The 22,203-nt window shown below is 42.7% G+C and overlaps 1 protein-coding gene across 1 annotated transcript in view; it reads right to left on the reverse strand.

Annotated features, from left to right (window-relative positions):
• Positions 1-16,904, reverse strand: part of LOC130024369 (phosphoinositide 3-kinase regulatory subunit 5-like) — a 65,985-nt gene extending 49,081 nt beyond the window's left edge. The window contains exon 1 of the mRNA XM_056115093.1: positions 16,818-16,904. The gene's annotated coding sequence lies outside the window, so the exon portion shown is untranslated. The remainder of the gene's footprint in view (positions 1-16,817) is intronic.
• Between the last annotated feature and the right edge of the window lie 5,299 nt (positions 16,905-22,203).

Here is a 22,203-nt window from a genome sequence, read left to right on the forward strand (position 1 = left end):
GTGTTTCACTAATAAAAAAAAGTGCACGAATATCTTCAGCTTTAGGGTCAACTCTTTTAACATATCAGAGAACCCTGATTTTGGTTTTTGAGAGCACACAATTTAAAAAAAAGTTGTGGTAAACATGAACTACACAAGCTTGGAGATGGTTTTAGGGATAGAGTGTATGCTTTGCATGCAAGAACCCCATTTTTGATCCCTGCTACCATCTTTTCCCCAGGACTGTGCCAGGAGCAGCCTCTGAGAACCATAAGATATGGTCCCCCAAGAAAAGCCAAAAATATAAAACAAACAAAAAATAAACTATATACCATTTATCATTTTAACCATTTTAAGTGTACTGTTTAGTGTCATTGATATATTCCCATTGTTCTGCAATCATCACTAAAATTCACCTCACACTTTCTATCTTCTCATACTAAAATCCTGTATCTTTAAATAACTCCCCATTGCCTCATCCCAGTCCCTAGAAACCACGATTATTCTTTCATTTTATAAATTTGAATATTCTAAACAGTTCATACAAATGGATTCATACAATATGTGTCTTTTTGTTAGTCTTATTTCACTTAGCATGTCCCCAAGATTAATTCATATTGTAACACCCTACAGAGTTTCCTTTCATAGGCAAAAATAACCACATTTTGTTTACTCATTCAGCAGCAGATGGACATTTGGATTAATTCCATCATTCAGAATATAGAATGCCATTTTTTAAAAAACAAATGTCAATAGGGTTCAAAGGCATGTTTACTTCATAGTGAAGGTATGAAGAACATTATATGACAGTGGAGATTCAGAAGAATCTCAAGCTAGTAGAATTCAAACATGAGTGAGACCTGTAATATCCTTCCATATTCATTCTCTTTTTTTATAGTAATATGATTTTTACATATTACATATTTTCTTTTAGTTAAGTATGACCATATAACCACAATTTGATCGATATAATTACTGTAATTTTCAAATGTTTTGAAATAAATATTTTTAATGAAATAAAATGTATTGTTCCTTTTTCCTTCTCTTGCTAACTGGAAAGTGAATGTTCTAGCAATTTCTAGAACTACCATCATTGTCCATGAAATGAAAACTTAAACTTGAGAAAGGCAGAACAAAAGACAGAAGGAGTTTCTCAGCCCATAAAACTGTCATGTAAAGTCTGGACCACTTATTCTCAGAATGGAACATTAAATAGAAATAAACCTCTTTCTTGTTTAAGTCACTACTATTTTAGGTTTCTTCCCTACAACAGACAAACCAACATATTAACTAATTTTCCAACGATGCTAAAAAGCAAAACTACATTTTTGTTTCTCTATTAATGTGTCACTTAGATATAACTAGTGATATTTCCCCAAAATTTATACAGTATGTTCTATGATCTGACCTCATATAGAAACCACATCATATACCCAAATTCCCTTGTAGGGAATACCTTGTAAAAGGTTGAGTTGTCCTTCAGAGAAGCAGTCTACATTTTCTGCTTATATCAATCTCTGTTTACCTTGCTTGGGCAACAACAATAGCTACTGAGTTATTTAAAGCTTAAACTGTCTTCGTAGCAAATTAAACTAGCTAGCAATTCAAGTTGAGAAAGACAGTTTTGGTACATAAATTAAAGACAATATCTCACCAGTTAATAAGAAAGTACCTGAATAATCAAGTGTGGGTATTACAAAAGGTCTAACTGTTTAGTGAAAAATATTCCCAAGGAAATAATAGGATAATAGAAATTTTAATGATTTTCAGATGAATTGGAAGAACATAGACTTTTCAAATAATGAAAGTACTCTTATGGTAATATTATAATAGATGTAAGTTGTTATACATTTGTTCAAATCCATAGAAATACAACTGGAGTGTGATCTGATGTCAACTATGAACTCTGGGTAGTTAGAATGTGTCAGCATATTTTCACTGTTAGTTCAAAAAAGAAAAAAAGAAGAAGAAGAAAAAAAAAACCGAAGTATCATTCTGATGAATTATGTTAGTGAGTACCTATTCAGGAGCAGGGGGTTTATAGGAAAGCTCTTGATCTTCCTCTAAGTTTTGTTTTAAACCTAAAATTTTAAGTCTTATAAAAAATATATTAATGTTTCCACTAAGCAAGTCTTAGGAGTAACATGCCAGGGAAGGTATTTCCTTATCATTGAAACCAGTAAATAAGAGACGGAAAAGGCAAAATCTCTGAAGGGACTGAGCTTTGAACCCAAGGTGTAATTCAACTGTGGTCCCATCCGAATGCCTAAAGAATTCCCTATATGAGTGTGTTGAGGACCAGTAGAGTTGAGCTATGACTCAAGAGGAGTTATTTTCAGCCAGTCATGACCATTGGACCATTATAACACCTTGCCTTGAGCCAAGAATGAGAGAATAAAGGTAATTGGTAGTGGCAACTCATTCTTCTTTTTTAATGTAGGAGTACTGCTATTTATTCAGTCATTGATTAAGCTGATTGAATTGAGCATTAACTCCACATTACTTTTATTAATTCAGAATGTTAATTTATTTTATTATTTTATTATTATTATTATTTCCCCCTTTTTTATTGATTCACCGTGAGATACAGTTACAAAGCTTTCATGTTTAAGCTTCGGTCATACAATCATCAAACACATATCCCTTCACTAGTGCACATATTCCACCACCAAAATCCAAATCCCTAGTCTTTCCCCATCTTTCCCCCCTCACTGCCCCATTCCAACCTTTCCCCTGCCTGTGTGGCATACAATTTTGCCCATACTCTCTCTCTACTTTAGTTATATTCGCTATTTCTTTTTTTTTTTATTTTGGTTATTTTTTGGGGGGAGGATCACACCTGGCGATGCACAGGGGTTACTCCTGGCTCTGCACTCAGGAATTATCCCTGGCGGTGCCCAGGGGACCATATGGGATGCTGGGAATCAAACCGGGGCGGCCACATGCAAGGCAAACGCCCTACCTGCTGTTCTAGTGCTCCAGCCCCACATTCGCTATTTCAACACCAGTCTCACCACCACTCAAACCTGCCGAAAAGGCAATGCTAGACAATTTGTTTTGTATTGCTTGTTATGGATAGAAAGTCATGTCCAGAAAATTCTGTGTCGTTCTCTTCTGGGGGCTTTAGTTTATAGTCTCTGGGTCTTGGCCATTTATGAGATTACATGGTGTGGGGAGTAGTTTGTGGGTGTGACTGCCAAGCTACTGGAAAACTGGGGACCTGGGAGAGGAGGAGGCCCAATCCCAATCCAAGCAGGCTTGGAGATCTCAGTCACGAATTCCTGCATACCTGGGTTTTCCTGCTGGTCCACTCTTGGGTGAGGCTTGGTCTTGGGTGAGTATCATCTGAGCATGTGGAGAGTGGCCTTGGGCATGGCAGTCATTGGGTTTTAGAGGTTTTCAGCTGTCAGGGTTCTGCTTGGGTCAGGGAGGGAAACTCAACCCGCTGAGGTGCCCTGGTGAAGACAGCCTGCACTTCTCATTGGGTCTAGAAGCTGACAGCTGCCAGGATTTTTAGGGGACAGGTAGAGGGAAGACACCTACCCCTGTCTGAGGCACTCTGGTGAAGTTGGCCTGGCTTAAAGTCCAGAGGTATCTCTGCAGCGAGCTGCTTTCAGAGATTCTTTTGTCTGTCTTTGGATCATGGCCCTTGTTTCCATCTTTTCCAGAGTAATAAACTATTGGCATATGCCCTGCAGGGTGTGCCTGCTCACCAGCGTTGCTCTGCGCCACCAGTCCCAACTGCGTCTTTGGATCGCTTTCAAGATTTATGGGTCTCTGGAATAAGGCCAATAAATGAGCTGGTATAGCTCAGCTGGAGGTGGTTTGTGGGTGTGGCTCCCACATACCTAACTTTTGGCCATTTAATTTCATGGTAAACTTGGCCCCAAGTTGTTGGGGTCTAGCCAAAGGCAATAATTTGGGGGTAACTGGAAGTCTGAAAGCACCACCAGGCTGCTGATGCACTCGCTCCTCGGCTACCTGCTGGTGGCACCATACCCCCTTGGCAACTCATTCTTTAATCATTATATCCACTAAATGGCCCAATATTGTGGGCTTGCTACTATTAATTCCAAATCCGTCATCTTATTTTTACTAGCTGACTCTGGCACTACTAGATTAACCTCTTTAATTAATTAATTAATTAATTAATGATTTGTAAAAATTTTGTTGGTTTTAGGGAACTACCTGGCAATGCTGGGAGGATACTTCTGACTTAGCACTCAAGAATTACTCCTGGCAGTGCTCTGGAGACCGTATCAGATGTTCTGGGCTGGTCAAGTGCCCTACCCACTGTACTATCTCTCCAGTGCTAGAACAACCTCTTTTCTAACTTCCAAACAACTCACATGCCTTAGACCTTACATCTCACCATTCAGAAACATGTTGTCTCCATGCCACAAAAGATGAATCCTTACTTAACACCATCTCTCATCTTCCTCAACCCCAGCATTCAGGCCAACCTCTGCATTTCTCAAAAAGGACATACTTTTCTTGTTGTTGCTATCATCAGTTCTGTTAAAGGGCCATGCCCTTGTCCTTTATATCAAATGTCCCTACAAAAACCAATATCACAGCACTGTGACCCACAAGCTAGTATAATAAAGTCACAGGAGTCCTTTGTATGTCTTCCCTGCAGGTAGACAATTCATGTTGTATATCCTTTCTCTGACCTCACCTGAAAAAGTCTTGGGTCACTGGAAGTTAGGTTTAGTCCTTCTCACTAAACAGGAAACATGAAAGATCTCTGTCCTGGGGCAAAGAGAGTCCAAATCCCTTACTCAGATCTTTCCAAAATCTGATATAGGGTTCTAGAGGTAGCAAAGGCCATTGACACAAGTTCAAGTTCTTGTGGGTACTAAGGCAGTGGTCAGACTACTCACAATCAGAATGGCAGGAGTCTTTCTCCTGAGGAATCCTTTTACTGCTTTCTTCTTTACCCCAAACCCTTCTTTCCAATTTTTCTAAAGAAAGTAAAGAAAGGCCAGAGAGACAATATGGATAAGGTATGTATTTTGCACATGGCTCATCCTGGTTTGATCCCCTGCACCGCATATGGTTCTTTAGCAGCACTAGGAGTGTCCCCTGAGCTTGGAACCATGAATAAACCCATAGCATAGCTGAGCATAGCTGAGTGTGCATTACAAACCCCATCCCCTCCCCCCACAAGAAGCAAAAAACTCACTTTGGATCAGGGAGAATAGCTCAAAAGTCTGGAGCACATGCTTTGTGAGAGAGCCAGGTTTGATTCCCATGTGGTCCTGAGTAACACCAGGGATAAACTCCTCAGGCAAAGCAAGAGAAATCAGCAATAGTACCTCTGGGTGGTGCTCAAAAAAAAAAATTAAAAACAACCTGATCCTTTTTTAACCCTGACCCATATACCCTCCTTGGAAATGACTGAAGGGAGTCACTTTTTGCTCTAAATGGTTCTACATCACAATGGGGCTATGTTTATTTAAAAAAATAATAAGGTAAAGGTAAAGGCCCTCCCGTTGATCGTCGATTTGCTCGAGCGGGCCCAGTAACATCTCCATTGGAGACTTTGTTGTTACTGTGTTTGGCATAGCGAATACTCTCGGTAGCTTGCCGGGCTCTCCAAGAGGGGCGGAGGAATCGAACTCGGGTCGGCCATGTTGGCCGCTTGTAAGGCGAACGCCCTACCGCTGTGCTAAAATAATAATAAAAATAAAAAATGTTGTCATCTAGAAGAGACAATGGTCGTAAGACCTTATTTTCTTTCAATTAAAACCGCTGATCACATTTGACTTGATTACTTTGCTCCTTCCAGAGATGTCTGAGAAATCCCTGGAAATCTTCCAAGTATCTCTTAGCTTCCCTCCCCCTAAAAACATAGTTCTGGTTGCTCCACAGTCTGCCTGGTAGGTGGAACAGGAAGCCTCTCTGCCTTGTAAACACCATGTTGTAAGCAAGATACTTCCCCAGACCATGTAAAGCAGTAGTCACTGCTTGTTTGGGGATGGTTTCCTAGGCATCCCTTGTTAAAAAACTTTTTTCAGTCTGAGTCACCTGGTGGGTAGGAAGCTGATTTCTCAAGGAGAGGTTATCTTAGCAACTCAAGTTAGAAAGTGGCTCAGGGAGTCTGAAGCAGATCAGAATTTATCCTTGTCCTGAACTAGAAGGCAAAATTCAGGGTCTTGCCTGTGCAAATGCCCATAGAAACATAGTTAGGTATCTGGAGACTTCAATTCCTTGTAAAATAAATGAGTCCCATAAATATATTAGATGGAGGTAGTGCAGCCTACCAGATCATGAGCCGTCTGAGTAGTGCAGCCTACCAGATCATGAGCCGTCTGAATAAATCCCAGGACTCTCCATGACGGTTTGGCACACAGGCGATTATTTACTCAGTAAACACTGCCCAAATACCACCAAACATATAAACACTGCCAGGCACTGGGAAGTCAGTGTTAAACAAAATGGCAGAAATATTTTTCACTCAGGAAGAAGAGGAGAGAGAAAATAATACAAAGTGGGCCTGGAAGGAACTAATTCAGGTAGAGGAGACAGTGAAAATTCTTGGAGAAAAAAGTGGAGGACTCAATTTTGAAACTGAAAGATAAGTCCAACAACTCTGGACTTTCCTTCTGAGACAGGGCAGTGGGGAGATCTGCAGTGGTTTCTGAGTATAAAAAGAGACTTTAATAAGAATAAAGCAAGGAAAGTCCAAATTGGTAGCAGAAAGATCGATGGGGAAGTGAGAGAAGCAAGAACCCAGGGGAAAGGAAGCACCATCAAAAACAGGCCATCATGTTTTGGACAGTGAAGAACAGGAAGATGAAGGGAGGACTCAGAGATGATTCCAAGGTTTCAAGACTGGAGTCTGGTTTCACCAGAGACAAAAATGGGGAAGTCTATAGAGGAAGAATGCCTTGTGGATGAAAACTGGGACTCTGGATGTGTGTTGAAGTTGAAATAGTGAAAATAACCAGTGTGGGTTTAGAGTTAAGAGTCTGGGTCAGGAAGAAAAGCATATCTGAAAATGGCAAGAAGACCCAGTAGAGGGAGGGTAGGAACTGTATGTTAAGAGGATCAATTCCAGGTGAATGTGTTGGACATCAGTTGCTCTAAAAAATTCAAAGAGATGCAGGTTGCAAGAAGGCCTGGAAGGAACTAATTCAGGTAGAGGAGACAGTGAAAATTCTTGGAGAAAAAAGTGGAGGACTCAATTTTGAAACTGAAAGATAAGATAATTGAAATTTGTCATTGCAAAGTTACCAATGACCTAAGAGGGAATCATATAGAACGGAAGGCTGGTTGGAGGAAACTGTGTAGTCACTATGGTCTGATAAAACAACTTTTAGTGATCAGAACTCCTGTCATTAGTCAGGCACCATGAGGGAAGGAGCAGGTTCCTTCTCTGCTCAGCTCTTAAGAGCAGCTTCAACAAATCTAGTCTCAAAGAGTAGATAGAAAACTCACAGAATATCAGAATAATATAGTTCATGATTCAGGAGAAAACATATTCAGAGAGGTGAGGAGTAAGTAGGAAACAAACAGGACCAGAGATAATATTTCTACTCCTATCCAGTAGTCTGGGCATTATGCTACAGCCGAGTGTTCCCTTAAGCACAGTAATAGGCCAAGGAAAGTTCTGAGCTTTTAGTTTTCTCAAAGCACAGGTCCCAAGATGTCAGTATTAAAGTGAATGAAAAACTCAATGTCTATTAAATGATGACCTGGAAACCCTAAGTAACAAGAGGCCACTATTTTCTAGTTCAGCCTGAAGATTGTTGTAAACTGACTCTGGGGTTACCACATGGGAAGGTCATTCTGAAGTGTGGATCAATTAGTTTATTACAACAATCACCAGAGATTGCTGAAATCCCATGCTCCAAGACAGGAAATGAAGGGGGATCCTGATCAAAGTCCACAGTCTCTTACCAGGTATGGCAAGCGATTTTCTAATCATTGATAAAAAAAGCAGAGCCTGTAAAGCAGAGCCGTGAGATTCATGAGGGAAGTTCCTAAGTGGAGATCTGTCTGTCCAAGAACACTGAACTTTTTAATAAAATTAAGTTTTCAGAAAAGCCAATTTATACACAACCAGTCAATGATGGCCATTAATATTTAGAGAACTGGGCCAGAGAACTAGTACAGGGGTTAAGATGCTTTTCTTGTACACAGTCATCCCTGGTTCAGTCTCTGACACTGAGAACTGACAGGAGTCACTGAGAACAGATTCTAAGCACTGCTAGGCATGGGACCCTCCCTCAAAAAAAAAAAAAAGAGGATAGTTCTATGTAATTCTAAAGAGAACTAGTTAAAAAGAGAAATAGTTATCTCTTTAGTCTTCATTCTCACAATGACTCATTTCGACCTCTGACACATGTGCCCTAGATGGGGAAATTTGCTATCATAAGGCCACAAAATTCATTGTTAATCTATTATAAACTTTTAAATTTCTTGCTGTGAACTAAATTCTTCCCTCCAATATTCCTTCACTGATCCTTTCTCCTTCCTGTAGAATGAGCTTCATGGAACAGCTCTTTACCTTTTTCAAAGCTGCTGCCCTTCAGGAGTCTGATGATAGGTGTTAGTTATCCTTAGTATTCACTCCTGAGGGAAACAAGGGCATTTCTGCATGCATTTTGTTCCCACTCACGGTAGTCACGGTCCTCCCGTTGTTCATCGATTTGCTCGAGCGGGCCCAGTAACGTCTCCATCAGGAGACTTTGTTGTTACTGTTTGGCATATCAAATACGTCACAGGGAGCTTGCCAGGCTCTGCTGTGTGGGCGAGATACTCTCGGTAGCTTGCCAGGCTCTCCGAGAGGGGTGGAGGAATCGAACTCGGGTTGACCATGTTGGCTGCGTGCAAGGCAAAGGCCCTACCACTGTGCTATCGGAGCGATATATTGTTCCCACTAAATGGAGATATTGGGGAAGGGGTATATAAAGTAAGGACTTATAGAAATTAGAAGTTGACAGTTGGATACTTAGGAAAAGCACAGTAGAAATGACATCTGTACCTATATGTTCACTGCAGCACTGTTCATGGTAGCCAGAATCTGGAAGAAACCCGAGTGCCCGAGAACAAAGCACTGGTTAAAGAAACTTTGGTACATCTACACAATGGAATACTATGCAGCTGTGAGGAGAGATATCCTCCCATTGTTCATCGATATGCTTGAGCGGGCCCAGTAACGTCTCCATTGGAGACTTTGAAATTTGCTTATAAGTGGATAGACATGGAGAGTGTCATTTTAAGTGAAATGAGTCAGAAAGAGAGGGGCAGACATAGAAGAACTGCACTCATTTGTGGAGTATAAAATAACATAACATGAGACTGACTCCAGAAGACAGTAGACACAAGGACCAGGAAGATTGATTCATAGTTGGAAGACTGCCTCATGAACAGGGGGACAAGGCAGCTGTAATAGAGAAAGGATAACTAAGAAAATGATGGTTGTAGGGATTGATCGGGATGGGAGATGTATGCTGAAAGTAGATAAAGGACCAAACATAACAACCTCTCAGTATCTGTACTGCAAACCATAATGCCCAAAAAGTAGAGAGAGAGAGTATGGGGGAAATTGTCTGCCATAGAGGCAGGGGGAGGGTATGAAAAAGGGGGTATACTGGGAGACTGGTGGTGGGGAATGTGCACTGGTGGAGAGATGGGTGTTTGATCATTGTGTGATTGTAACTCAAACATTAAAACTTATGTTTAAGTAACTGTATCTCACGGTGATTCAATAAAATAAAATTAAAAAAAAAAAAAGATTACTCAGATGCCAATTTAAGAGCCCTGAGGTGATAAGTGTGCATCTGGATGAGGAAGAAAAGGTAAAGGTAAAGGTAAAGGCCCTCCCGTTGATCGTCGATTTGCTCAAGCGGGCCCAGTAACGTCTCCATTGGAGACTTTGTTGTTACTGTGTTTGGCATAGCGAATACTCTCGGTAGCTTGCCGGGCTCTCCAAGAGGGGCGGAGGAATCGAACTCGGGTGGCCATGTTGGCCGCGTGTAAGGCGAACGCCCTACCCGCTGTGCTATCAAGAACCAAAAGATAGTGGAGGACCTAAAGACAAACAGTACTTACAATTTTCTAAGAGCAGACCATCTTATAGCCAACTGCTTAATAAGATGTCCCAGTGTGCAGGGGAAAATGAAATGCTTTCCAAATCACTTTGCAAAGCCAGCAACAGTTATGCAGCAAAGATTACTTACATTTATGAGTATACATGCACAATTGTGAGTATACATACCAAAATCTTAAAGCCATCATGGCCAACCATGGCCAATAAAACCCAACTGTATTCGAAGAATAAATATCTTGGCCAAATTAAGTTTATGCTGGAAGTTCAGGGGAGGGTCAATATGTGAAAGTTGTTAATATCACATATCACATATCATTTAAGACACATATCATTTAAGGTGAAAGAACACCTTATGTATATATGCTACAAGTATTTGAAAAACTTAACTTCCACTTATGCTTTAAAAGATCTATAAAGGGGCTGGACAGATAGTACAGCACACAGTCAACCAGGGCTCAATCCCTAGCATCCCAGATGGTTCCCCAAGCACTTCCAGAAGTAATTCCTACATGCATAGCACGGAGTAACTACTGAACATTGCCAGTGTAGCTCTCTCCCAGCCCCCATTACCCCCAAACAAAGATTTATAAAAAGGTCAGGGAAATAGCTCAGTGATATAGCATGTGCCTTGCATGTATGAGGTCCTGCTACAGTGACCTCTGGTACAGTATAAACAAGCAAACAAACAAACAAGCAAACAAAATATCCCTAGAAATTAGAAGTTGTAGAAATTGTCTTCACACATGGCACTTGACTTCAAGGTACAGATTCTAAAGTACTATGTGCACATCAGAGAAATAAAGCCCAAGCTCATGGCTGGCCCTGGGAGACTTTGAATGTCTATGGTAGAATACCTACCAGTAGATGCTTTAGTTTCCTGGAGCAATAATTTTTAATCATTTTACATCTGAGGACTGGAACCACAATTGAAAAACACTGTGTTAAGTGGCAATAGTTTTTGATGGGATAGCAGGTAATTTCTGTGGATAGTGATTGAAAGCTACTATCAAAAACTATTTCTATTTGTGTGAATGGCCAGAAATACACTTTTTCTCTGATTCTCCCTTAGGCTTTAAATCTAGTTCTCTGGATGGGGAGCAGAGGAAAGGCTTCTTGCAAGCACTTCACCAGTAAAAGTAATGCTCTTTAACAATATTTAAAATGGGCTCAATTCAAGAAAAATCTAGAAAGCACATTCATAGAGTATGAGCAAGTGGAAGAGAGTTCAGCCCCTGATGCACAACCACTGCAAGATTTCACCAGTGAATCACCAGGGGCTTCCTTTGTGGTTGGCAGGTTTTCATTATTGTTATCATCCTTGCTTTGCCTTTGTCAACAGCTTACTCCAGACTGATGATGTACTGGTAGCTAACCAAAGAAGTTAGTGAAGAGAAAATTCTGTTCTTTAGAACAGAAGTTATTAACCTGGGTTTCTCTGTAAATAGCAACTGAGAAGACCCTTAGATTTAAGCAACCCTCCGAGATGAGATTTTTTTCCACTTGTGCTTTGGGGAGAAAGAGTTTTTTTTTTTTATCATACTATCATTTTTTCAAAGAAACTTATTATCTAGAGTTTGAACCTCTAGAGCGGTAGGTATAGATGTGATCTAACAAACACAAAACTCAATGAGGAGGTGGCTGTCTCATCCGGGCTGCATGAAAACAGCTGTGTGAAGATTTGCCTGACAAGACTCAAAACCACCATGTATTCAGGAACAAAAGCTCAGACCCCAAACCCAGAGACAGAGATCTCACATTTCTTAGAAGACAACTTGGGATGAGAAAGAAGGATGTGGGAGCTGAACAAGTGACTTCTTAAATATATAGAAAATCAGTGTTTCTTAACCCTGAAGAATTAAGAAACTGACCCAAGAGGGACAGAAGGAGAGCAAATAATGTGGTGAGGTTTCTGTAGATGGGGGCTTTCTTTGCAACTAATGAGGTGAGTCAACACAAAAACACAAATCTAGAGGATTCCTGCAAGAAACCCACTATAGCAGTAATGAACCAATTTCTCTGGTGGCAATCAGAGAAAAGTGGGGGAAAGGCACTCTATAGTAGTTTTTATTTTTTATTGTGCCAAAGTTGAATACTGTTCAAAGGCAAGGAAAGAGAGGATACAGAGGATGAGTTCCTGATCTATGTAAAACACTAGGTTCGGTACTTGCAAGCACTCATCTGATTTTCAAAGGGAGTCCCTGTGCCCCTAAGAAATTGATGAGAGGAATATCTAAGACAGTATACCAGAACAGTAGATATTTTCTAAGTATCAGATACAATTATTATCGACATCACTATTTTAATTTGATCTAGCTCATAGAAGCTTCTCTATTTTCAAATGGTGAGCCAATGATTGGAATATTGGAGGTTAGGTGGGGACTGCAGAAAAACTTTTAATTCCACAGACCAATGGGTTGAAAACTGATACCCCAAGAGGGACAGGGACTTATCTAAACTCACATGGCTAGGAGAGAAGGACTAAGACAGAAATATTCACTTACTCCATAGGAGGAAAAAGCCTAGAAGTCACCTTCAGTGCTCACCCCACTCCACCCCCTACACCCCGCCTACAAGGAAACCACACAAGCGGATTTGCCTAGATCAATAACAGCAGCAAGTAGACTGTGGAGGACATGAAAATGAAAAGCATAACACTCCCTCCTGACCCCACCCTCCTGTCTTCAGTCCATCCTGCCTTTAGGTAGCTTGCTCTGTAGGTGTACACAAACTTCTTGCCTATGAGTTTTTGGGGGAAGTTCATGTTGACAGTTTAAGAGACATTCTAAATATCACATAACCCTGGAAAGCAAGCCTCCAACGTACATAGATCAGATCCTATGTCAGGCTGATCAGTACATAGGTGAAGGACATAAAGACCTAGTGAAACAGAAGTAGGGGGCAGTCATTGTTGTAGGATAAGGTTTGGTGACCACTTCAAGGATGATGAGATTGTACAGTGTATCTGAGGATGACTTCAATCTACCTTGCAGTGCAAGGTGGGGAGAAAGAATAGTGCATGCAAAGGACAGAGGTCTACCTAAACTTCAGGAGATGAACAGAAGTCAGATACAGTCTTTCTTGTGTGTCTCTCCTTCCAGTCCCCCCTAACCCCTGTGCCTTGCTGAAGTTGAAAATTAAATTGTGAGCTATTGAGGATCATTCTACACTAAATTTAGGTTTAGTGGTGTGAGACTTTACTGGCCAAGTGAGGGGGACTGGACCTTCTCCAGAGGGTAATGGCCAGGTTGGGGTAGTGGGGTGGGGTGTATTACTGGAGTCATCTGCATACAATGACAACAGCAGAGAGATTGGATTGGGACTGGAGAGAAGCTTGAGACAAAAAACCAAACTCTAATGCCCAAAGCCTTGCATCTCAGTTGGTAGACTCAGCTTACAAAATCATTTCTTCCTATATCCATTCCTCCTTCCCAATTGGGTACCATTGTAAGAGCTGTATCTCACATACACAGGAATCACTCTAATTATTCAGACACTAGCTGTTAACTTAGAAACAAATAGAAAAACTTGTGGGCAGTCACCTCACATTCCCAAAGTCAGACTAAACAGAGTATAAGCTTCATTCTTACAGAAAGATGCAAGCCACCACCTGAGATTGATCATATTTGCTAAAAAGCTGATATCAGAGTAAGTCAATAGTTGGCACTTACTAGTAGCTTTAGCCCTCAGTTTGCTCATGCATAAAATGAAACAGTACCTGGGGATACTTCAGACTGTGGTTGGGAACATAAAATTAGTCCACTGCTCAATAGTTAATCCATTGTTCAACAACATGAAATTGCAGTTAAAGGGAAAGGGGAAAAACTGAAATAGAAAGGACAGATAATGTATATCTTCATAATGCAAAGAAAGAATGACAGGTATAGAAGTTGATATTTAAAAATTATTGAGTCTTAAATTTTGACAAACTGGCAGGCTACCGAATGTAGCCTGCCCACACGGCAGAGTCTGGCAAACTCCCCGTGGCGTACCCAATATGCCAAATACCAGTAACAATGATGGGTCTTATTCTCCTAAAGAGCCTTGAATATAATCTCAGGGCTAGGATGAAGGAGACGTTACTGGGGCCTGCTCGAGGCAATCGACGAATAATAGGATGATCTGTGATCTGATCTGTGAGTCTTAAATAGTGTGCTATATTTCTAAAGTCAAGCAACCCATTTTATAAAGATTTCTTTAAAAACTAAATACAATAAAACTTTTGTTACTATAAAAACAGAGTTATTGGAAATCTGCAATGAAAATTCACTTATTTGAATAATATATCCTGTGTGTACTGTACATCTAAAGAATTCCTCCCCCCTTCATCACTTTTTGCATTTTCTTTTCTTTTTTTCTTTTTTTTGCCACACTCAGCTGTACTCAGGGCTTACTCCTGGCTATGCACTCAGGGTTCACTCCTAGTGGGCTTGGAGTACCATATGGGGTGTGAGGGATTGAACCCAGGTCAGCTACATGCAAAACAAGCATTCTACCAACTGTACTATCACTCTAGTCCCTCTCCCTAATTTTTAAAGACCATAAAGTAAGTAAAGTAAAGTAAAGGCCCATAACATTACATTTTAAGAGGATCTTAGGTGCCATCAATTGTAAGACACACCATCATTTTGTATCCCAATAAGAAATAAATGCTGCTACTATAATGGTTAGATGCTATAAACTGTAAGATGCATCTTGATTTTTAGAATTGCTGAAATGTGAAAATATGTACATCTTCAACTTGATGGAATCTTCAAATACACAATCCATGGCAGCAATGAAAAATCCCATTTTCCCTTTGAACAGAAGTCACATACAGTCTTTCCTGTCTCTCCTTCCCCTGTGCCTTGCTGAAGTTGAAAATTAAATTGTGAGCTATCGACGATCATTCTACCTTGCCTTTTCAAAAGTTTTCTTTCTTAAAAATCTAATGCAGGATCCAGAGAAATATCATAGCTTGTCTTGCAGGTGGACAACCTGGGTTCAATCCCCAGCATCCCATATGGTCCTGAGTCTACCAGGAGTGATCCCAAGCACAACCAGATATGACTAAAAAAAAAAAAAAGGAACTCTGATTCAGAATTTAGCCACAGATCAGCCAAACAAGTCTTCAGCTGCCTGGGGTATGCTTCCTGAACAAAGGCCATGTCTGTCCAGATTGAGTGCTCAGATGAACCCAAGCAGGAGTTTCCAACTCTACACAGCATTATCAAAAAGGACCTACTAGCAGACCTGTGATCAATTACTAACCTAGAATTGCAGAGTCACCTTCAACAACCAGCCTCTTCCACTGCCTTCACTGTAGAGTCTCCACCTTATTTCCCTTCCATTAACTACAAACAGTTGATTCTATTTCCACTAGAGAATTCGCAAAGAAAAATTTAAAAGTTCTATGGAAAGGAGGAGGGTAAGGCAGAGGAGCCAAATGTAAGTTGCTTCCATTGTAGCTTGAGGAAAGAACAGAATGACTCCTTACCCACCTACGCTGGAGAGGGTGGGAGGTAGTGCTTAAGAACCCCAAGAAGACACAGCACCCAAAGACCCTGAACTTTTTCCATTCTCATATTCCTAGTTATGCTTCAAAAGATTGGGGAAGATCGTCTAGCCCAGAAAATGAGAGCATGGTCTTGAAGCGGTTTCCTTTGTCTTCCAGACACTTGGTTGACCATGTTCTTGCTGAGGAAACAGTGAAGTCCTGGACACTCACTCTCTGGTCTGCAAATACCCAGGGAACAGCTTCCTCACTGCAATTTTCTCCTTAAACGTTCATGTAAGGTTACAATTCTATCCCATTTTACATATGAGAAATAGGCTAAGAGAGCAGCAGTTCAGGCGATGCAGGTGCGTCAGGCTGGGTTCACGCCTCCAACCTACATCACTCAGGGTTTCTAGGCGACAGTTTCAAGATCACCACTTACAAAACAACATCAAATTCTAGAAAAGTGCAGATCCCTACTTCTGGAAAGTCCTGTGGCAGAGCCGAGACCTAGAGATGTGCTGTAACGAGCTCAGTGTGGTCACAGGCCATAAAGCAGAAAGTGAATGGGAAGTGATGGGGACATGTCAGAGAGGAAGAGGATAACCCAGAAGCGGCCTTGAAGGCAAGGCCTGGCCTACTTTTAGACCTCCTTTTTGCTGAAACCCACTCCTCCTCTGTGCCCAGAGGCTTGTCACTCACTTGATACCACATCCTGCTGCTTTCATCTCGCCTTCCTTTTCCCTCAGAACAACCTTCCTCCTATTGACCCCAACATCTTGCTTATTTGCCCCATACCTGGGATGGGCCAGACACAGGAGCACACACGCAGGACACACCGACACTTAATATTCAGGGAATCCTCTGATACCACAAAGGGACAATCCCGTCTGCAGGCTTCGGGCTTTCTTAGACCAACCAAGAAGGCACGTCCAGGACTCCCAGGTCTTGATGGCAAAGGACTCCTGATGCCAACACCCACCAGCAGAATTTCATAGTGAAGGGCAGTAGACTCCATGATCTTATGACCAGCCTCTGAAGGAGGCAAGGAAGGTGCGACCACACTGAGGTCTCATACACTGGTCACTCCCATAGTGAGAGACCACCCCTGGGTCATCCCTCCTGTCTCAGAATTGCTGGAAGGGTGTTGGCTGCCCTGTGCCTCGGCACTCTGCATGAAGAAGGACAATGGGACCTGCCCAGCCTACCGGCGACGACCTTAAAAGCCAAATTCTCCCCGAAGGTCCCCAGCCTCCAGCCCCACGCATGCCCTGGATGCCCCGTCCTCGCCGCCCCACTAAACACCTGCGGTCCCTGCCGGGCGCCGAGCCCCTCTCCAGCGGCGTCTCTGCGATCCGGGTGACAGTCGGGACCACAGCTCCGGGGCTGGAATCACGCGGCGAGTCCCAGCATCTATTTGCAGAGGCCGCTCAGGGTCTGGGGGGAGGGTGGGGGGCCCTAGGGCTCTGGGCGGGGCTCTGCGGGCGCGGGCGGGGCCGGCCCGAGGCGGCCTCCTGCGCCACCTGGCGGCCGGTCGCGGTGCTTCAGAGCCCACCGAGGGGACCGGGATGCCGCAGCTCGGAAGCCGGCGTCTAGTCGCCTGTCCCGGGAGAAGGGTGGGGCCCTGCTCCGAGAGCCGGCAGGGCAGGGGCGGGGCGGACCGGGGGACCTTGGGGCCGGTGGCTTCGGGGAAGGGCTCGAAAGGGGAACCTCGGACTCGCAACTTCCTTCTCTCGGTGCGATTCAGCTCCCCACTTCCTCCTCCTACTTCTAGTTTTGTTTTTTTTTGGGGGGGGGCGAGCTTAGCTTAAAAAAAATTAGTCACTGTGAGTTATAAAAAGTCATTCATGCTTGGGTTGTAGGCACATTGTGTTCCGGCACCGATCCCTTCTCCAGGGTGCACAGCCCTCCCCCGAAGTCTCCAGTTCCCTCCCCCGCCCCCCCGCCTTGTCTGCCTCGACGACAGGCGCGCTGTTATGCAGACGGACACCTCTGTCCAATGTGAGTGTTCAATGCAGGCTCCTCCTGCACCGGTCAGACTTTCTTACCTGCCCCCACCCCTGCCCCAGGGCCAGCATGTACTCTTTAGCCATTTCCCAGCCCCAAAGAGTTGGGGTGCAGCTGGTTCTCCAGAACCAAGGCTTTTTGCCACCCCACACCCTCCTCTTCCGTGCCCTTTCTCACAAACGTGGCAAGAGTTGTTATGCAACGTTCAAAAAAATAAAAACAAAACAACCCTCAAACCCTTATCTAGAAACAGCGGAAATTACCGCAATTCCTAGAGACTTGATTTCTTCGTCAATAAAATGGGTATAAAGTGGGCTACAGCAGTCTTTGCCATGAAAGAGAAGTACTATTTGGGGCTTAACAAAAAGGCAAGACTGAATTTTCACCTTTCATTATTGAATGTTACTCGGTGTCACAATTTCTTTAAAAGCGTTCAGAGTTGGGTGTACATTATTAGTTAAAAGCCACAGCCCTACCTAAGGTTTGAGAGCTGTGAATACTGATGGCTTTTATTTTCCCGACTCAAATAAAAAAAAAAGATAAAAAAAAAAAAGAAAAGAAAAGCTACCAAGAAAAAGTAACTTCCCAAAAGACAGAAACAGAAAGTATCTTTCAGTTGAAACAGAGGACTGGTCCCAACCTATAAATAGAGAAAAAAAGAGCTCAGAATGTATGTAATACAAGTACTTCTCTGAAACCTCATTCACTACCTACAGTTAATGAATCAGAGTCAAGAATTGTCAAGAACATACTACAACTTGATAAAGGTGTGCAAGGACACTAGTCTTCCTAGTTTCTACTTTTTCCACGGGAGTGGGAGGAGGGGAGAGAAGAGAGAGATATGCCAGTGGTGGCCAGAAAGTGGTGGCACCTTTCTGGATTTGGGCATTGCATAACAAGAATAACGCGGTTTGTGCCAGATTGACATGTTAGTTTAGAGAAGCACTTGGAAAAGTAAAGGAAAAGTATTGGAGATGCTTTGGCATCCTTGGCTTTTGTGGCATTCCTTTAAAAATGAAGATAAAGCGGAGAATCCCTTAGTGAACCCACTATTACAGAGCTGAACATCCAGTAACCCAAATAACTTCCCCTGTGCCTCCCCAGGTAGGAATTCTTTCTCCATCAGTAGGTGTGACCCAGATGTTGAATTAGCATTTTATTCATCTCTTCTCCCCTCCACTTGTGTGTCCTGCCCAAGGAGGATTGATCACCAACCAAAAAATCTGATTAGCACTGTTCTCTTCCACCTTTTTCTTCCACTCAGCAAAGCAGATTCCTCAAGTGGCACCTAGTTACATTTTGTCCATATCTGTTGTTCCTATATCACTGTCACAGTCCTCCCATTGTTCATGGATTTGCGGGCCCAGTAACATTGTGAGACTTGTTACTGTGTTTGGCATATTGAATACATCAGGGGTAGCTTGCCAGGCTTTGCCTTGGGGGCGAGATACTCTCAGTAGCTTGCTGGGCTCTCTGAGAGGGGCGGAGGAATCGAACTCTGGTCGGCCATGCTGGCGGCTTGCAAGGCAAACGCCCTACCCACTGTGCTATCGCTCCAGCCCATTGTTTTTGCTATATATTTTTTAAATATACACAGTAACAACAAAGTCTCCAATGGAGACGTTACTGGGCCCGCTCGAGCAAAATACTTTAAATATTTAAATATATTTAAATATTTAAATACATTTGTGACATTGTGCTCATGAAATGAGCAAGAAAAATCTCTTCAACAAACCAGAAGAACATGAACTTCAGAAAGGAATTGGATCTATATCTTACACCATTCCCAAAAGTTAATTTAAAGTATATTAAAGACCTGGTGATAAGATCAGAGTACCTAAAAAATACTGAGGATAACATTAAGAACTATCCAGAATATGGGCCTCAGTGGTGTCTTCACATAGAATGATCAGAATCATTTGTGGGATATAAAAGAACATAGTATGAGACTAAGACCCAAGGACAGTGGAAACAAGGGCCAGGAGGAATGGTCCATTGTTGGAAGCTTGCCATAAGAGGTGGTAAGGGGCGGGCAGTTATAATAGAGAAGGGACCACGATGCCAAAGATAGTCGGAAATGATCGTTCTGGATAAGAACTGCGTGCCAAAAGTAGGTAAAACGATGACAAAAGTGATAATCTTTCAGTATTGCAAACAATCATGCCCCAAAGGGAGGAGAGAGTGAGAGTTAGAGAGAGAGAGAGAGAAAGTAGAGAGAGAGAGAGAGAGAAAGGAGAGAGAGAGAGAGAGAGAGAGAGAGAGAGAGAGAGAGAGAGAGAGAGAGAAGAAAAGTGCCTATGTGGGGAGCGTGGCTGGAGAGAAACTGGGGACATTGGTGGTGGGAAATGTACATTGGTGAAGGGATGGGTGATGGAACATTGTATGACTAAAATTCAACCATGAACAATTTTTTTCAGAGGACTCTCTCATGGTGATTCAATTTAAAAAAGATGTCTTCAATTATTTGTCTTTAGGGGCAAAAATAAAAAATGAAAAATGGGACTATATCAAATTAAGAATGTTTGCGTAACAAAGAAACTTGGGATAAAATGAAAAGATCCCTCTACTGAAAGGGAGAAAATATTTGCTCACAGCACACAAGATAAAAGGGCTAATATTCAGGATATATGAAGTACTCACAAAGCTTGATAACAACAACAAATAAGCTCCTGAAAAAATGAGAAGAGATGAATAGATATTCCCATAAAGAGACCATAAGAATAGCCAAAAGGGATATGAAAAAGTGTTCATCATCATTTATCAGGGAACTACAAATCAAACTAACAATGGTGCATCATCTCACCCCAGTGAGAAATACATATGTGTGCATATAGTTTTGAAATAAATATGTTTAAAAATGCAAAAAACAAACTGGAAACAGCCAACGTTGGTGGGAATGTGGAGAAAAGGGAATCTTCATTCACGGAGAAAAGGGAATCTTCATTCAGTGTATGTGGCAATATCATCTGGTTCAGCCTCTGTGGAAAGTAGTATGCCCCCAGAAAGAAAAGAATTCCATTTAATCCAGTCATTCCATGTCTTGTCATCTATCCCAAAAACACAAAAAGATATATGTACACCTATGTTCATTGTGGCACTAAGCATAATAGCTATAATACAAAAACAACCTAAATGTCTAACAACACATGAATGGATAAAAAAAAACTGTGGTTTTTAGACATTATATATATATATATATATATATGAGGAAAGATAAATTTATGCACTTAGCTGTAATATAGATGGAACTGGAGGTTGTCATTTTTTTTGTTTTATAAGTTTATTTTTTCATAAAGTTATTCATGGACTGGAGTGATAGCACAGCGGTGGGGCATTTGCCTTGCACGCTGCTCACATGACTGACCCGAGTTTGATTCCTCCACCCCTCTCGGAGAGCCCGGCAAGCTATCGAGAGTATCTCGCTCACAGGGCAGAGCCTGGCAAACTCCCCGTGACGTATTCGATATGCCAAACACAGTAACAAGTCTCACAATGGAGACGTTACTGGGCCCACTTGAGCAAATCGATGAGCAATGGGAGGACAGTCCTAAAGTTAAGTAAAGTAAGTAAGTAAAGGCCCTCCCGTTGATCATCGATTTGCTCGAGCGGGCCCAGTAACATCTCCATTGGAGACTTTGTTGTTACTGTGTCTGGCATATCGAATACTCTCGGTAGCTTGCCGGGCTCTCCGAGAGGGGCAGAGGAATCGAACTAGGGTCGGTCATGTTGGCCACTTGTAAGGCGAACGCCCTACCGTTGTGCTATCGCTCCAGTCCTAAAGTTATTCATAATAAATTGATTACATTCAATATTTCAACACCAATCCCACCACCATTACACCTTCCCACCACCGTTAGTTTGAATTTTCCCACCACCACTCAATCCTGCCCCACAGGGAGATGCTAGATAATTTATTTTGTATTGCTTATTATGAATAACATGAGATATTGTGCAGCCGGAACACATGAAGGTACTGGCAGAGGGACAAAGCCACGTGGGTTCCAGGGCCGAGACCTCCAAGCCTACTCGAATTGGAGTCGAGCATCTTCCACCCAGATCCTCCAAATTCCAGTAGGCGGGGGTCACACCCACCACCTGGCCCCCTGGCGCCGTGTAATCCCATCAGCGGCCAAGACTCAGAGACTATAAAATCCAGATCCCGGACGAGAACAGTGCAGTCTTCTGCCCCGCGCCTGGGTGTTCCTTCCCGGAGCCCCTTGGAGGGGAGCGGGTTGAGCTTTCCTCCCCGCCCCGACCAGGGCTCCGGCAGCCGAAGACCTCCAGGACCAGCCACCACCATGCTGAGACCACTCTCCGCACACATGAAGGTACTGGCCAGGGGGCCAGGTGGTGGGTGTGACCCCCGCCTACTGGAATTTGGAGGATCCGGGTGGAAGATGCTCGACTCCAATTCAAGTAGGCTTGGAGGTCTCGGCCCCGGAACCCGCGTGGCTTTGTCCCTCTGCCAGTACCTTCATGTGTGCGGAGAGTGGTCTCAGCATGGTGGTGGCTGGTCCTGGAGGTCTTCGGCTGCCGGAGCCCTGGTCGGGGCGGGGAGGAAAGCTCGACCCACTCCCCTCCAAGGGGTCCCGGCGAGGGACACCCAGGCGCGGGGGCAAAAGACTGCAAATTAACAAATTACTTTTTTAATAGACTCAACTGTTATGTGAATGACTTCTACCAA

The sequence above is a fragment of the Sorex fumeus genome, unplaced genomic scaffold, assembly GCF_029834395.1.
Source record: "Sorex fumeus unplaced genomic scaffold, SorFum_2.1 ptg000028l, whole genome shotgun sequence".
In the NCBI taxonomy this organism is placed as follows: Eukaryota; Metazoa; Chordata; class Mammalia; order Eulipotyphla; family Soricidae; genus Sorex; species Sorex fumeus.